An 18,751-nucleotide genomic window follows, 5' to 3' on the forward strand; every position below is an offset into this window, starting at 1 on the left:
CCTCAGAAGGGCCCCATGCTTGGTTCAATGCTCTGAGATGCCGGAGACATGGGTTTGATCTCTGGGTTGGGAAGATCCCCTGTAAGAGGAAATGGCAACCCACTCCAGTATTCTTCCTAGCAAATCCCATGGACAGAGGACCCTGGCCAGCTACTGTCCATGGGGTCACAAAGAGTCGGACATGACTAAGCTACCGAGCACACATCACTGTCTTGAATTCTTAGTCATTTTTGAACAAGGGCACTGCATTATCACTGAGCACTGGGCCCCGTAAATCACGTGGCCCCAGCCTGCTCTCTGAACTCAATGTTTGCATCTGTAAAAGGCAGTAACAATGCCCTCCCAGGTTTACACACCAGTCCAGTCGCTGACAATACAGGAAGCTGCCAGCACTTGCCTGGCCATCCCAGGTGCCCAAGGAACAGGGGATGCAGTCAGTTTCAGGACCTATCTCAGAAGGAAGTCTTTAACTACAGGCCCGAGACCATGACTTGAGGCTTCCGGAACCTCTGAAATTCTCACTGTTTATTATTTTTGAGATCCCATCTGTTTCCTGCAGCAATGAGCTCTTCAAATGAAAAGGCCTGTGAACTAGGGTTGGGGTGGGGAGCAGGACCAGCCAGGGCCGTTGGGGGACTCCACCCCTTGGGCAGCCTGGCTGGGGAGGAGAGGTCCCAGGAGAGAACGGCAGAGGCAATCTGTGAGAAACACAGACTGCATTCCCTAAGCTTCTGCAAAGGAGGAAGGCAGAGGGACTTCTCTCTTACATTTGCACCCCATTAAGGCTTCCCTCATGGCTCAGACATGGAGAAGGGCACGGCAACCCACTCCAGTATTCTTGCCTGGAGAATCTCTTGGATAGAGGAGCCTGGTGGGCAACAGTCCATAGGATTGCAAAGAGTCAGACATGACTGAAGCAACTTAGCAGGCAGGCAGGTATGGCTCAGATGGTCAAGATTACCATTAAAGGAGTGCTAGGTTCGATCCCTGGGTTGGGAAGTTCCCCTGGAGAAGAAAAATAGCAGTCCACTCCAGAATTCTTGCCTGGAGAATCCCACGGACCGAGGAGCCAGGCAGGCTACAATCCATGGGTCACAGAGTCGGACACGGCTGAGCAACTAACACGCTCACTTTTTTCAAGCTTCCCAAAGAGAAGCAGAAAGGGTGGAGTGACAGTTGGTCCTCGGGGATGTACATAACCCTCAGCCTTATCCCTTATCCCTCCTCTTATCCCTCCTCCCCATACTGTGATCAACAAGCTTCCAAGAGGCCCTGGCTGTGCCCTGCCCCACTCAGCAGGAACATCTTGGCAAGTCCAGTTAGGGTGGGGGGCTGGAGTGATGAGGGGTTCTGTCTGTCCCATCAATCACTCCTGCAGGTGCCCAGGGCCTGCCTACCTGTATAGTTTATGCTTCTCGACCACAGGAAGAGACTGCGGAGCTCAGGGGTCCTGACTGGGCTCCCTTGGGCATCCCTGGCTAAAGATCTACGCGTTCCCTGCCCAGGGGGGCAGGCAGCATTTGGAAACCGCAGCCCCTCCTGCCCATGAGGTGCCCTGTGCGCTCTCCTTTATCATCACATCCCCTCCTTCTCTCTCCCATCCCCCAGCCGGAGGGATCCTTTCCTTCCGCCAGGTTCAGAACTCTGCCTCTTCCCCAGCCCTTCCCTCACATCTATTATTTATGCCTGCCAGTCCCTCCCATCCCCCTGAGGCCTAAGCTTTTGAAACTCCAAAGCCAGGAGCTGACACTCTTTGCTCTCAGTTTCTGCTGAGTCATCCCCTCCCCGAGGCAATAAGTACAGAGTGCACGGGGGTAGAATGGAAGAGGAGGTGAGGTGGAAACACCGGGAGCAAAGAACACATCGCTTCCCACCCCACACTCTCTAACAGTTCTGTCGAGAAGTAGAAAGACCGTGTTTGCTTACTTGTTTCACACCAAGCAGAGCTATGCCTGTGGGTAACTGTCACCTTAGGAAAACCATCTCTCAGGTGACCAGATGTTGGAGGAGGGCGTGGCAGCCCCCGCAGAGAGAAACCCAAAGCCCAGCATCGCCTGCATCGGTACCAGTGTCTCTCAGGTTGAGACTAAGAGGGGCTTCTCAGCCCCCTGCCCCTTCCCTTCTCCCCTTTGAGGCCTTCATCCTTAGGAAAGTCACTTGATCTGAGACTGTGGTAGTCACAGAGTTTGTGATGGAGACCACGGGAACAGGTAGGGCTCTAACGCTCAATCAACAAGGAAGCCCACTTACAGGGAAGTCAGAGGGGCTTCTACCCGAGCTTCTGAACAGGAGCATCGTTTCCTCAAAGAATCTTAATAACGCCATCAATTACTATACAGACATTTTGGAAAAATCATCACCCCCTTGGGGAAGACCACCAGGCAGGTGATGAGGGGAACTCTTTTCCCCTGGGTGAGTAGAACCTGCCGCCGATAGTTCACGGTGGTCTGCAATCCTGGTGACGGCAACCCTGCCAGGACAGTCCCGAGGAGGAAGAAGCCTGTTCAGGGACTAAGCTGGAGAATTAAGCACCTCATCCTAATTTGGAAGACATTTCCATCCATAACTTCACTAAAAGGCACTTCCTTTAGTTGTTCCATGCCATGTCAACTCCTTTAGAGACAGGCTGGGGCCTGGGACCCTCTGCTGCAGTGCTTGCTCCTGGACACACCTCTCCTTAAGCAAAGAAATACAAAGAAACTACATGGAACTAAAAATAACTGCACGCATGCGGCAGCTGGGGCAAATTCTGGACCCAAAAGATACAAAGCGACCAAAAAAGCCAACTGCCACTTTTGAAGAGCCTGGAGCAGAAACAGAGCTCAGAGAGTGAATGCAGCGTACTAAGCATGCCTGCTGCACACAACGCCATGAAAGCAGTGGGCAAATACCTAAGCTACCTCTCCAGCCTGACCCCTGGACACACCCCAACCCTCACCCCATGTAAGGAACGAGCTCGATTCCCCTCTCCCCGCAACTCCCTGCTGCCCTGCACAGGAGCCAGCAAGGGAACCTGCTGTTTGCTCTTACTCCCCGCCTGCAGCAGCAGGGGCCCCAGTAAAGCTTGCCTGAGTTTCTTGTCTGGCCTCTAGTCAATTTCTATTGACTGGGGAAACCCACGAACCCTGGTCTTTTGTAACACCTTCAGCACGTGCACATTCAAGTTCAGGGCGGGAACGGGTCTCTTGAGGTCTCTGAGGCCTGAGGATAGGAGGGAACCAGGTGTGGTGAGATGGAGTTGCCACCACAAAGCCCACTGGGACCCTTGTGTAATGTTGATCCTCAGTACAAGACCAAGTCACCGAGTTCCTCTGCTGAATTTGTCCCAAAGTTAGTAGCACTTGTTCCTTCTGAGTTCCCGCACGGTGCTGGTGGAGAGGCCCACCGCAAACCAGTCAGCTGATCTCGGGTACATTTTAATAACCCTTCAGAGTCCATGAAGAAAATCTGCCCGTGGAATTCTCCAGGCAAGAATACTGGAGTGGGTTGCCATCCCCTTCTGGGGATCTTCTGGACCCAGGGATCGAACCTGGGTCTCCTGCACTGCAGGCGGATTCTTAACCATCTGAGCCCCCAGGGAAGCCCTATTGCACACTTAACAGACTATAATCTAGTGTAAATGCCACTTTTTTTTCCTTGGCCACACTGTGAGGCTTGCAGGACATTAGTTCCCCAACCAGGGATAGAACCCGTGCCCCCTACAGTAGAAGCAGAGTGCTAACCACTGGACCATCGGGAAATTCCCAAACATCACTTTTACGTGCACTGGGAAAAGGAAAACTTTTCGCTTTCTTGTGATATTCACTGTATCGCAGTGGTTTAGAACTGAACTCACACATCTCCAAGGTCCACTTGTACTTAATCCTAGCTCATTTGCTTTCCTTTCTCTCCCCTCCCCAGTCCTTCCCCGTTAGTTAAAAGAAAAAAAAAAGTACAGCCTGATACATGGGAGAATGTTCCATAAACGTAAATGTAAATCAATTTTGTCCAGAGCACCTGCAGATCCCTCTCCTCCCCCAGAATCATTGGCCATTAACCTATTCAGGACACAGTTATTACAAGACTTCTCTGCACAGGCTGAGGATAAAATAATGAGCAAAAATAATTATTATCCAGCCCTTATAGTCTAGGAATATAGTCAAACCTGCTGGGTATCTCTGTAAGCAAAAGGTATTCTCTATACCTTACCTCAAACCCTGCCCAGAGTTTATTCATTCATTCTTCAATATTTACAACTTTTGAACTAAAACTGGATTAGGCTGAAAGCAACATGAAATCCAAATATAATTGGCTGCCTGAAACTATAAAGTGTTGCTTTCTTCCCCTCTTATATGACATCATGTCTAGTGGCAAATTGTTTTCTAGGTAAATGCTGTCAGACCAGCAAGAAATCTTAATGGTTCTGTTGGTCTTTTCCTCATGGACATAACATGACTGTCACAGCTCCAGCCATTAAAACTATATTCTAAGCAAGAGAAAAGTGGGAAGGTCATAAGCAAAAGAGCCCTTATCAGGTGAGTCTGGCTCCCTTTTGTGGAGCTTTTCAGGAAGTTCTCTTTAACCACTTACACTTCTGTAAGTGACACTGTTGGTGCCTGCCCTTCTCATGTCCCCTGGACACTCGTTAGTTGGGTACCACGGAAACTACTTCTACAAACATTTTCCTTCAGCCCCAGTAGCTTGTTCAGGTCACCACATAGAGCAGACCTGAAGTCAGAGTTAATGGGGCCCAGGAGCAGTCTCAACCAATGACAGACAGCAGATGGTGGACAAATACTCCAGCTTTCTCAGCCTCAGAGGCTCCCAGGATAACAGAGCCCCAGCTGCCCCCTTGCTTACTCACAGGGTCTGCATTTGCCTTCTTCTCCCTGTCTCATTTCTCCACTGCCATACAAATCCTTCCTGGAATCACCTTCCAAATAAATCGCTGGCTCTTGAATCTTTGCCTTAAAGAGTCTGCTTCTGAGAATGCAAACTGAGACAGCCTGGCTGGTTCGTAGCCACAGCATCACATGACCACTCTGGCTGCCAGAGTCTGGAAGGTGTGACCAGTTAGATGGATACAAGAGGCAACATCTTGGGTGAGATTATCTCTAGCAGTCTTTACCATACCTACATCAGGTGACCTCTAGATCAGGTCCAGAATTTCCCAATTTGCACCAAGAACCCTCCCAGAACCATGCCATGCCAAGCATCCTGCTGTGCACAGCACAGGGTTCCAGTGGAGGCCAAGACAGCCTCATCCCTCAGGGGCTTAGAGTCTCAAGGGGGAAGCAGACAAATAGCAACTATAATGCATCCTGAGAGCCTTATATGCATGATAATATCTAACCCTCCAGGACTATTTTCACTCTTCATTCTACAGATGAAGAAACTGAGAATCAGGGAGGCTGAATAATTTGCCCAAGAACATGGACTAGAGCATGTCAGATTCCAAACTCAAAACTCAGCTTGTCTGACTCCTGAAGGAGGTGATAGATCAGCTATGCCTGGCCAATGTGCAGGGAGACAGGTGGAAAAGGGGGTGAGACAGTTCCAGGCAAGAAGAAGAGCACGTGCCAAGGCCAGCAGGCTGGAGATGCTCAGGAAGGTTGCCAGGCCTCAATCGACACACCCTCTCTTATACACAAACACACCCTCTATCTTTTGCCCTACACACACACCCCCTCCTATCTTTTCCCTCCACATAGCCCTGCCATGCTCAGCACCTCATGGGGACCTTCGCCAACATGCCAGCCACTTGCTTGAAGCCCACTTTACACTGGCTCCCTGTCACCTCTAGCTCAGGTCCACGCATGTATATATAAGCTGCCGAAGCAAGCATGAGAATTCACCCACATGTGAATCAAACTCTCCAAGTATCATTTTCAAAATTAGAGTCAGATGTTCAAATCCCAGCTCTGGGTTAGTGATGGGAAAATTACAGAATCTCTGTGAGCCTCAGTTTTCTCCTCTGTAAAACGTGAACTAAAATACCTAACTCACAGAGCAGAAGTAGGGAGGACCATATGAGATTATATCTGTAAGTTTATAACACAGTGTCTGTACATGTCAGTATTTTTTTGTTATCATTATCATCACCTAGGCTAGTACATTAACGTCCATTCCTGTGTTGGATATTTCCTAATGCTGCAAAGCACATTCCCACCTGGGTCTCCTTTGCTCCCGCTGTTCCACCCACCTGGAATGCCTTCTTTGGCTCTCTGTCTATTTAGCCATTCCCTCATTAAGGCAGGGGAGTCTTTGCCCTCCAGCTAATTCTGCTCTGGCTCAGTGGGTTTCAACCTTGGCTGCAGATGGGAATCACTGGGGAGCTTTTAAAAATCCCCCTGTGAGACCTGGAGGGCATTATGCTAAGTGAAATAAGTCAGATGGAGACAGACAAATACTGCATGATATCACTCATACATGGAATATAAAAAACAGAACAAAATAAACAAACCAAACTCAACAGGTAGATACAGGGAGCATAGTGGTTCCCAGGGGGAAGGGGCAGGGAGGAGGGTGAAATGGGTAATCGGGACCCAACAGTACGGTGAGAGATCGAAACTAGACATTTGATGGTGAGCATGCTATAGTGTAAACAGAAACAGAAGGTTGTACACATGCCACTTTTATAATGTTATAAACCAATGGTACCTTTGTAAAAAATAAGTTCAGAAAAATCCCCAAGTCTAGGCCTCCAAGGGACAGATTGCTTCAGAACTGAGCTGACAGGACCCAGGCATCACTAGGTCACCAAGCTCCCCCAGGTGATTTTGATTTGCAGGGGGTATAAGAGAACCAGGACCCTGATCTCTTCTTTCTAGAAAGGGCTGGGACTTCCCTTGGCCATCCAGTTAAGACTCCAGGGGGCAGGGGTTTCATCCCTGGTCTGGGAACTAAGATCCTGCCCACCATGCCAAGAAGTATGACCATAAATAAATCATTTAAAAAAAAAAAAAAAAACATCTTTAGAAAGGCCTGTGCTTTGACCCAAACTTACCCAGTGGCTTGCATTATTTGATATGACTTGTGTGTCTTTTTGTCTCATCTGAGCAAAACCAAGTTCTGGCCAGAAGTACCATGTAGAACCCCTCACGGCTCCCTGCAAGCCAAGTGCTGATTCTCCTTTACACAGTCAAGATGCTGGGCCGGACACACAGGGGCTCATTTATCTCCGTCTCTCTCCTCCCCTTGGGTCCTTCCTGCTCAGCGGCGGCGTCACTCTGATCCCTCAGGAGCTGGCCTCTGCCTTGTCCACATGCAGCTCTCGGTGGGGGCTCCTCAAAGCGCATCCAGAGGGCCTGCCCTGCCCTCCAGGCAACCTGCCCTGACACAGGCGGGTCAGGGGGCCTGGGCGCTGGCCTGAGCACAGCCGGCCTATGCCCCACCAGACTGCTCCCAGCCTGTGCGACCGCCCTGGGGCCTCTCCCACTGCTAGCCAGTCCTCAGAGGAGGCCTGCAGAGAAGAGAAGCAAGCAGACTGCTGCAGAAAACACTCTCCCAAATGGCCCCGGAAGGAAGCATCTCCCACTGCCCACGTTCTTCTCCCCATGACATCTTGCCCCTCCACCATCAAGGGGGAGTTCACATCCCTCCCCTTGAACCTGGGCAGACTTTCGTTTCTGCCTCCACCAGTAAGTACGGCGGAAGTGACCCCACAGGCTAGATGGTAAAGATGATCCAGCTTCCTCCTGGTTCCCCATCTTGGGACCCTTGCTCTGAACATAATTCGCCCTGCGATGAGGAAATAGGGGCCCTGGAGAGGCCACGTGCAGATGTTCTGGCTGGCAGCCCCGGCCGAGACCTCAGCTGACAGCCAGAGACCGCAGACGTGTGGGTAAAAGAACCTCAGGATGACTTCAGCCCTGGCCGCCACCAGCTGGACGGCAGGAGAGACCTGAGGGGTCACCGCTGCACTGACCCTGCCAGCCCCAGCGCTGTGAGAGGTAATAACAATGGGATGACTGTGTAACACCCTGTGGCTTCTTTTACAGCAATGGAAAACTGACACACTGGTCTGGCAAACGGGCTCTGGGCCTCTGATGTAGGGACTTCTGGGGTCGCCAGGGGTCAGAGGCTGGTCTAGAAGAAGGGGTGTGAGCTCTGGGTGGGCAGACACCTTGGCCCAGCAGACCCTCCTCTTCTTCATGGGCGGGGGGACAGCAGGAGGCGACCCTCCGAAGTGTGGGACCAGTGGGGCCCTGATCATCTGGATCAAAGGGTACCACTATTCCCAGGTTCCCAGCCCAAAAGTGGCCCAGAGGTGACTGTCTGGACTGTGGGCCTTAATTCTCAGTGATGCCCTTCTGCATGGAGGAAGTAGAGGGCCAGGCAAACAAGCTGGGCTCTGCGGAGGGAGCAGAGTGATCGCCTGAAGGCATGTTTGACTTGGCTCCCACTGTGTTTTTTTAAGAAAAGGAATGTGTTGCCAACATTTAAAAATTGGAATACTTCAAATAAAAACCTGTAGATACATAAATATGTATATTCCTCCTAATTTGAGAAATAAGCACGCCAAGATTTTCTCTTGAAAATCAGACAAGCCGGCCCCACTGGGTCCACATTTCCTGGTGGCAACAACTATCTTGAGCTGAGCATTAGACAGGGGTTTCGTCTCCAGCGTGCCCCAGTCCCTGCAACTCCCTACTGCTTCACACTTACCAGGCCTCACTCATTACATTAAACTGCCCATTCCTTGTAGAAACTGGGCATGAGAATCGCCAAGGTTCATACGCTCCAGCTGGACACCCAGGTTCATCACTTACTAGTCGCATGACCTTGGGCAAGCTTCTTATTTCCCTCTCTTCTAGCTTGTAAAACTGATTTGATACACCTGCCTTGAAGAACCAGGGTGAGAACTAAAATTGAAATGCATGAGAAAGACTTATCCCAGCATCGGACACAAAGTAAGAACTTTATAAATAATTGCTAGTCTGATCACTATAGTGATTTTTGTTATTTGAGGCCTTGGACCTGATTCCCTGTCCACCATCTCCCTTGGCTCCTGTTCAGCCCGCACAGGCAGTCACCCAGCACCCCACTCTGTAACTCCATCCCCTGGGCTCAGGAGAGCCAAGGGGATGGGAAGCAGCCCTTAGCTGAAGCCTTGGCTTTGAATGTAAATATTAGTGTTGGCCCAGCCTGGAGGTGCTGTATGCAGAAGGGCCCCAGGCAGCACGTCTGCCAGGAGTTGCCAGGCAGAGGGACCCCTGCCACCCTAGCCTGGGCCTCCAGCACTCTGGGTTGCTTACAGGAGGTTGGGACCCCCACCCAACATCAATCCCCACCAGACCTAGGTTCTCTGACTGCAGGGAGACAAGAGCTGATGCTGGGGTCTAGGACTCTGGCTTTGACATTGATCACCCCAAAGCGGGCAAAGCAAGGGTAAAGGCTTCCCTGGGGAGGGGCACGACCAGGAGGGAGGGGATTGACTTTCACAACTCAACCTGAGTGATTCGCTTCTGCAGCAGTGATCTGGCTATTTTAGGCTAAAGCTAGCAAACCAAAAGCCTTGGACTTTGATCAGACTGCTGACCAAAATCAGAGCCCCCCTGGCTCTATAAAGCTACTGAGTGTGCGTAGGGAGGCTTATTGTCATATGTGGAACTCTATGAAGCTCAGGACAGAGCCTGTCATCCCCGATTCTCCTGTCTTCCTGATCTTCTCCTGCAGAGCAGGCCGTCTAGGGAGGTAGTAGTTATGAGGATGGGTGGCCTTTGGGGCCAGTCAGGCCTGGCTTTGATCCCAGCTCTGCTATATGCTAGCTATGTGATCTTGGGCACAATTCCTAACTTCTCTGACCCTCAGTTTATGCATCTGTAAAATGGTGATAATGGTACCTACCTCATAGGGTTGTTTTGAGGATAAATGAGATCCACCACTTCCTCACAGCAAAGGGAAGAAGTGTATCTGGTCCTGAGGTGAGCCTATGATGCCAGCTGGGCAAGGCTTCGTGCCTGACACCTCATAAGTTGTTGACCAGCCCGTGGACAATCAGTCTTATGTCCTCACTGCTTTAATCAGGGGCCACCTCCTCATCATCACAGAGACAGCATCACAGACCTACAAGGAAATAAGAGGCAGCAGCTGGAAAAGGAACAAGACCTTCCTGCACAACCTGATGAAAGATGAAGCAGCCCCTCTGGACAGGCTAGTGGACAGCCAGGATGGTTGAGGAGTACAGTTCTCTGCTCACCTATCCCTTCCCTGTTGTGGCAGGCTATGCCGGTGGATACCCAGATGCCCATAACCTCAGCTGGGCACAGAGACCCCAATGACTCCAAAGCCCTATATGAAGCCACTCCCTCCTCCCAGCCTTCAACCTTCTGTCCCCAAATCTAACAACAGCATCCATCATAAATAACCATGGACATGCTAAGTCTCTGCTGGGGAAAAACTCCTCCTTTCCATTCGCTTCCAAGCCAGGCGAGCGCTCCAAGTCGACAAAATTATCAGCACTGAGCTAACAGAGAGAGTGGGACCGAGAAGTGAGTGGGACAGCCCGCAAACAGATCTACCTCCCAGCTCCAAGACTCCATCTGGGCTTCCCCCCAGCAAAAGACAACTTCTCTGCGCAAGTGTCCATGAAACTTTGTGGTTGAGTCAATTTCCTCCCCCTGGGCCTTTGCTGAGTGGCTGAGGGAGGGAGCAGGAGGAGCTCTGGCAACAGACACATGGTTACAGTACTGAGCATCTTCCTCCCCAAGGAAGTTCTCCTGCAATCCTGTCCAAGAGGCCACTGAAGGACCAGGGGGATACAAAGAGTCTGGAAAACGCAATTCTTTGGTGAAAAGATTGGCTGTTTGGGGGATGAATGGAAAATAGTCATCTTCAATCCAATGGGAAATTCTTCTTTCCCCAGGCATTCTGTCTGATGAGTTTTCTCAGCCAATCTTGAGCCCCCGGCAGCCCTCTAGGGACCAGAACTGCTTGCGCAGGGGCTTCGGCTCCTGCAGGGAAAAGTCTCCCAGGGCAATAAAACCTCAAGGCTCTCAGTCCATGATCTGGCCTCAGATAGGCCAGGGGGTGCCCAAACATGCAAAACCATGGGGGTTGTTGACCCCTGAGGCTGTTGCTCTGAGCAGAGGGGAGCCAACCCCAGGAACTCCCCAGCCCCCCACGGGCTCCCAGGATGAGTTGCTAAGCGACTTCACAGCTCCATGCCTAGACAGTCCCACCGATCAAATGAGAAAGAAGACACCCACTCCTACCAAGCAGGTGTTGGCCTAAGGATCCTGGTTTATATGTTTTGGTGTGCAGTGTTTCGAGAAGCTGGACACCTGGAAATAGAAGGCCGGGTCCAAGGGCATGTCAAGAATTATGTTGATAGATGTTCAAAGCTCTTCCAGTTTTCATTCCTGGGTCAGGCATCCTCTCCTGGGTCACGACCTTGAAATTTCAGCTGCACAAAACAACAAGCATTTATTTTCCAGCTCATTTACCTGCAGTTCAGCAGGGGTTGGGCTGATATGAACCATGTCTCCCATCTCCTTGGATCAGTAGCTTCCTGGGGAATGTCCCTCATCTAGTGATGGCATAAGGACAAGAGGGACAAGTAGAAACATTCAAGGCGGGACAGGAAGGCATCTGCGTGTCACAGAGTTTGGAATAAGGGAGGAGCGAATACATGCCGAGCAGTGATCTGGACTGCACAACTCTGTTACACATGTGTGTTGGCTTATGCTCACACTCTTGCACAAAGAGGCGTGGACAAGAATGTCTGCTGCAATACAGGTTGTGCTATTAACAGCTAGAGACACAGAAGTGTCCATCAACAAGGAGTGATTAAATAAACTGTACCACGTGGATATGGTGGAATGCCATACAGCAGTTCAAAAGAAACAGGACCTAATTCACGAACAGAAAGGGCAAGATGCCCTAAGATGTGATAAGTGAGAAAAGAAAGTCACAGAAAAATAAATTTAGTATGACACCTTTGAGGGGAGAAACACCCACCTATGTGTCTACGTGAGTGTGTCTGCATGTCTATTTGTGTGTCTGTGTGTGTGCATGTTTTTGTGTATCAATGTCTGTGTGTATGTGTGTCTGTGTGTGTCTCTCTGTCTCTGTGTTTCAATGTGTGTGCACACGTGCACGTGTGTCTGTGTGTGTCTGTATGTCTTTGTGTATCAGTTTCTGTCTATGTGTGTGTCTGCGTGTGTGTGTGCGCACACAGAGGGGGTGCTGAGGCGAAGGCCATGGGCCATTTTACCTGTAGACAAAGCCTTCTGAACTATTTTAATCTTTTACACAGGAACTGTGTTCATATGTTATATATGAAGTTCTTTTGTTTTAATTAGAATACCAGAAGAAAAAAATAAGAAAATACCATTGTTAGGGGCTTACAGCTAATTCGATGCAAATGTCTTAGGAACTCGGGAATGCAGCAATCCTGCCAAACCAGAGCCACTGGCTCTCCCCCGCCACACACACTTCGGTCCCACAAAGTCCCTTTAGAAGACAAACTCACACGAGAGATCAGGAAAGAAAGCTAAAAGTGCCTTTTTTTATTATGAGTTGGGCTGGTGCCCGGGTAGGCAGAGCCTACTGGGTAGGCAGGGAACTGAGCTGCAGCATAAGGCCCGGACCCATAACCTACACGGGACCCTCCGCTGAGCCCGGCTTCACGTCCAGCTGTCTGCTGGGCCGTAGAAGACCCGGATGTCAGAGATGCTCCCGGGAAATGGCAAAGAGGGGACCAGGGTGTGCATGTGGGCCCCAAGGAGGAAGTCCAGCCTCTTCTTGGCCATCCAGCCCTGAGAGGAGGGAGCCATGGCAGAGAAGAGCAGACTCCTGTCTTTATACCCATGACAGTTTCTTCCAGATCTCTAGACCTACCCCGGCCACTCGGGCAGCTCCTAACCCCAGGAGGCCACTCACATTTCAATTCAATTAAATGAAGCATCCTGCTGCCCGGCCGCACTCAACATATCTCACATGCTTGGTAGCCACGTGTGGCCTGCGGGTGCTGTATCGATGGTGCTGCCATCGACGTGGAAAGTCCTAGCAGGCAGTGCTGCTTCCGGCTTTCACAGTAACTCGGTGGGGAGACCGCAGTGTCCACCCCAGACTGGGTTTGGCATGGGGGTTGAAGGGGGGAGCCACAAACCTCACTCTTCTGTTGTGAACGTCATTAACATTTAATTTCCAAATGTCTGAGAATCGCAGTATTCCAGGAGGACTCTGAAGGTGCCCTTCAAGCGGGTGTTGGGGGCACTGGCCTCACACTGGCTGATTTGTCCTGGCCCCATCCTCTTCTAGGGGCAGCCCCTGTCTGAAGCAAAGAAACTCCCATCTGTGTCTCCCCTGGGCTGACCCTTGTATGGAAGGTGGAAACCTTTTGAACAGAGAAGTGAAGTCTGACTCCTGCCCCTACCATTCCACAGACCTGCTGTGTGAGGCTCTGCTGTGATGCCCTGAGGGTCAGGTTTCTAAGATTCTTGGCCCTCACCTGAGGGTCAGCACTTCAACCCACTGCCTAGAGCACCCCAGCCTCCTGTGCCTTTAGCCAGACAACACCCCCTGAGATTGCATGCCCCAGGGTCTGCCCCCAGCCCTTTCCCTCATTATCTTACTCCAGAGGTTATCAGTTGAGTGCCCATGGGCTGAATCCAGCTCATAGATGTGCACTATTCGATCCATATAGCACTTTTGCAAAGCTTGCATAAACTCTCTCAAAACAAGAGTAAATTTCCCATGAAAATCCAGATTTCTGGCCTCCTTCAACAAACCTGAAGCTCTTACAATCCCAGACCTGTCTTCACACCTAAAAACAAGCCAGTGAAAACCCAGCGGCTCCCTCTTCTTCCAGCAGCTATATAGGCGCTTCTGTTCGCCACAGCCCCTCTTCTCCATAATGTGACCCCCGGGCTCCCATGGGCTTCACAGTGGGGGGGCCTCGTCCTCACTGTTCTTTGTTCTCACTGTCTAATCCCTCTGGGTTCCACCCTCCTGGGGTTCCCAGGATTCTTCCATGCTGGGCTTTCCACCACATCCCCAGTCTTCATTTCTGTCACCAACCTAGAGCTCACCTGGACATCCCAGCACGACTTCCACCTTGTCCCATATCAATATGGCATCATTCCCTCTGTCCACAGCTGGCTCCTGCCACCACGTCTCCTGGTGGGGAGCTCCTCGCATGGGCCAGAACACCAGGCGTCCTCATCATTCCTTCCTTCCTCCACCAGATTCCAGATTCCTCATCTCTGTCCTCACTTGGAGTAGCTCAATAGCTCCCTACCTGGTCCCCTTGATAATAACAGTCAACAACCATTCATTTATCACCTACCAAGCATTTATTGATAACACACACACCTCTTGTGTGCCACACTCTCCCTCAGGGGCAGTGATCAAAACAAAGATCTGTGTTTTTGTGTGCCCACCTTCTAGTGGAGTTAGATAAAAGAAACAGGTTAAAGAGGAAAAATAGACATCAGTGTGTTAGGTGGTGACAGGCGCCATGGGGAAGAATGAAAAGGGAGAGGAGGGGAGAGAATGGGGCTGCCATTTTAAATGGGAGGTGAGGAGTGGTCCCCAAAAGAAGGTGACATTCAAGCCACGGTCTGAAAGAGGCAAAGAAGTAAGCCATGTCAAGATCAGCAGGCAAAGCAGTTCTGGCAGAGAGAACAGCAGAAGCCAAGCCCCGAGGTAGGGTGTGCTGGCTTGCTCTAGCAAGGAGCTTGTATCGTTGGAGTAAGTACTTGGGGGCCAGTGGGCATCTCAAGAGATGAAACAGGGAGGAATGTGATGAGAAGGGAGATTGTGCAGCACATTGCAGGACTTTGTTTAGGTAGGTATGGACTGAGAGGTATGGGCTGTTCCCTGAAGGCCTGGGGCAGAGGTGAACAATTTGACTTGGATTTTATCAGGATTTCTCTGGCCATTTTGTTGAGAAAAGACTGAAGAGGCCAGGATGGGAGGAAGGAAGAAGGAATGACTTTCTGGATCCAAAGAAGGTGGCACTAAATGGGTCTGTAGACATGTTAGGTATGTGATGTGGGAGAAAGAAAGCAATGTGAGGATAAGGACAAAGTTTATGTCTGAGGATCTGCAAGGCTGAAGTTGATGAATTTAACTAAGATGGTGCATTTACTATGTTCCAAGCGCTGAACACAATGCTTTACTCAGATTATTTAACTGAATCCTCTTCCAAGCCTCCAATGTTGAGACTGGTCCATGCAATGGGTAGAGTAAAGAGGCAAGACCATGAAGGCAAGTCTGGACTACTTTACAGGATAAGTGTGTGGCTCCTGAGCCAACCTGCCCAGTTCACATAGTGGCTGGGCCATTCTCTGGCTGTATCATCTAGGACATTTCACCATTGTTTCTGTTACTGCTACATAAAAACCTCTCCAAACTTCACAACAGTCATTTTACTGTTATGACTTGTGATATGGGGTTGGACTGGGCTCAGCTGGGTGGTTCTCCCTCACAGTCAATTTTGCAGCTACGATCAGGCATGGCCTGCAGATACAGTCACCTCCAAGTCTTCCTCACTCACGTGTCTGGTACCAGGGCAAGAAAGATGCAGAACTGCTGAGACTAAAATGACTAGAGCACTTCAGACCTCTCTCTACATGGATGTGGTCTCCCCACAAGGGCTCTCCCTCCAGCCCGGCGGTTTCAAGGCAGCCTGAGTTCTTTAATGGAAGTTCGAGTCTCCAGAGGCATGTGTCTCAAGACAGAGCCAGGAGCAAGCTGTGCCACCATCCTGATCTAGTTTCAGAAGTCACATAGGCCATCTCTACCTCATTCTGCTCTGCATAATCAAGTTGCTAATCCCAGGTCAAATTTAAGGGGAAGGGAATTAGACTTCACCTCTTGAAGGGAACATCAGAGAATTTTCAAGACATGTTTTAAAACCTTGATAACAATTTCTGTCCCTCAATTTCCCCAACTGTAAAATGGAGAAGATAATGATAAAAGGGCTACGGCAAGGATGAAATGAGATATTTCAGGTGAAGTATTTATACAATGGCCCATACGTAGCAAGTACTTTTTTTATAAAAACCACAAGGCTAATCATTTCATTTAGATCAAAATCAAGTAGCTCTTGAGCCAATAACCTGCATTTTCATAGATTTTCAGACAGCCATCTGGGTTTGGGCTTAGACATTCTGAATTCTTTTCAGGTGCCTGCCAGCCCTGGAAGGACCTCCCAGCCGAGCAGCACCTGCCTGGGCCTGGGAGCTGGGCCTGCCAGGTTCTGCTGCACACCTGGCAGGTCGGGGTTAATTCACGTCTGGCTTGTTAGTGAATTCAATTGCCAAGCACAGGTTCCCGGCTTCCCGCCAAGCTCCCGCACTCTCCCCCAAGGAGCCATGTCAGAAGAGGGAAAATAATTAGTCATTAAAACAAGTGATTTGGGAACATGACAAACGTCAAGACCCAGTCTCACAGCTGGGTGACATCCTGACATTTAAAACACTTTCACAGCCCCCTTGTGACACTCATGATGCGTCATCCACCTGGCTTCCCAAGTCATAGCTCGTGGCGCAGAGAACCCTCTGGCTGCCCTGCTGACTGCAGACTCCACGTGCCCTGGGGTTCCATGCATAACTCACTCTTTGTCATCTACCTGGTGGAAGTGGCATCACGCAGAGAGTACCTATGCTGACAAGGCCAGAGTCATGGCCGTGTCTCCCACCCCCCTCCTTATCTAACCATGCACCCACCAACTCACCCACCTACTTCTCCAACTATTTACCCATCCATCCAACTATACACCAATCCACCCATCCATTCATCCCCTCATCCACCCACACATCCATCCAGGTATTCACCCACCCATCTCTTCATCTATTTAACCATCTACCAACCTACCTGGACTTCCCTTGTGGTTCAGCTGGTAAAGAATCACCTGCAATGTGGGAGACCTGAGTTGGGAAGATCTCCTGGAGAAGGGAAAAGCTACCCACTCTAGTATTCTGGCCTGGAGAATTCTATGGACTGTTTAGTCACCAACCTACCTAACTGGTTATCCATTCTACCATTCAACCACCCATCCATCCTTCTGCAAGTCCAACCCATCCCTGCACCCAGCCAGGCAACAGACACTTAGTGAATACCTATTAGTCATTCATGTATTCATTAATATATCCAGCAAGCATTTTCAGTAGCTACCATCAGTTCATTCATTCAACCAACCAACATGTCTAGAGAACTGAATGAATGAATAAGCTCATTCATTTATTCCAGCAATGAGCACCTATTGTTTATGCATTACCTGATGAGTAATCAGGCAGCAACGATTTGTGCCTTCACTCAACAAACATTTAAACAACCATTATTCAGTCAGCCAGCCAGCAAATGAGCATTTATTGAGCGCTTATTAATGCCAGACCCTGTTCTAGGCACTTGCGATGTTATGAGTCAGGACGAAGTCCACACCTTTAAGCAACAAACAATCTAAATCAGGAGACGGACCCATCAAAGGGTCAGTATTGTACAAGGCTACTAGTGCATTAATAAAGACACACAGGGAGTATAGGGGGGACTCCAAGAAGGTATACAAAATCTAGTCTAGAAGGTTTAGGGAAGGCTCCCGAGGGATGCAGATGAGCTGTGACTTACCTATGGGCTTAAAATTCAGACCACCTTAAACCCCAGCTGTTTTCTAGCTCTGTGACTTGGGGTTATGACTTGCCATCTGAGTCTTGGTTTTCTTATCACAGGATGGAGATAATGACAGTGGATAGAATGGAAATAAAAGCAATGTTTACCGCACAGCATTGTGAAGAGGGAGGACTCTGTGGTTCCTGATCAGTAAGCAATCATTTTTACTGTAATTCTTACACTTAAAGTGTGAGGTAGCCAGTGAGAAGTGGGAAAGAGGGCAGCCCAGGCAGCAAGATGCAGGTTCAGGCCAGAGAGCCTTACTGAGGGTAGAGCCAGGGCACAGAAGTGACATGGGGTTGCTCTAAGATGAGAACAGAGAAGGAAGGGAAGTAGGGATGGGGGGAGGTGGAGGGGATGGGAAATATGGGCCACAGCATCTAGGGCAGTGGTTCTCAAAGCTTGTTCCTTGGAGCCCAGCACCAGAGTCTTGTGGGAACTACCTGGAAATGCAAAGTCTTGGTCCCAACCCCACTCCTACAGGATGAGAAACTCTCAGGGCTGTGACCAGCATCAAGGGATTCATGAACCCTCCAGGTTACTGTTAGGCACTCAAGCTTGGGAGTCTCATGACCGGTCTAGGGAACTGGGAGTTATCTTATACTGGGGGGTTGGCGGGGGTGGGGGTGTTCGGTGGGGGGCGGGGGAAGGGAGTGGAGGAGCCTGGCAAGATTTCCATGAGGGAGTGTTTGTCCACAGATTCACTTTCAATGCCAAACAATAGAATACCTTTAGTTGCAAGTCGTTGACAGGACAGCAAGAGGTAGAAAGTGTAAGGACCAGAAAAAAAAAAATAAAAAACCATCATTCCTGCTGGCAAAGCAGTTCCCTGACTGCTCCTGGGTAGAAAGATGGGGTCAGAAAATCCAGGCGTGGGGAAGCTCTTGCCTTGGGGTCCCCTTACTCCTGAAGGCGAGGGGCAGCTTCTGGCTCAGACCCCAGGGCGCCAGGCCATGGGTCTGCCAGCAGCGGGGGCTCTGCCTTCCCCACGGCCTCGCCCTCCGCCCGTCACACGCGGGGATGTCACAGCAGACAATGTGCTTTTTGCTAGCGCCCTGGCTGCGTTGGCAGAGGCCTGGCGTCAGGCATCACAATGACTCTCATTTCCTAGGAAACAGGGAGTCGCACTTGTACCTTTGCTGGGAGCCTCCGC

This window comes from Budorcas taxicolor, chromosome 1, assembly GCF_023091745.1.
Source record: "Budorcas taxicolor isolate Tak-1 chromosome 1, Takin1.1, whole genome shotgun sequence".
Classification (NCBI taxonomy): Eukaryota; Metazoa; Chordata; class Mammalia; order Artiodactyla; family Bovidae; genus Budorcas; species Budorcas taxicolor.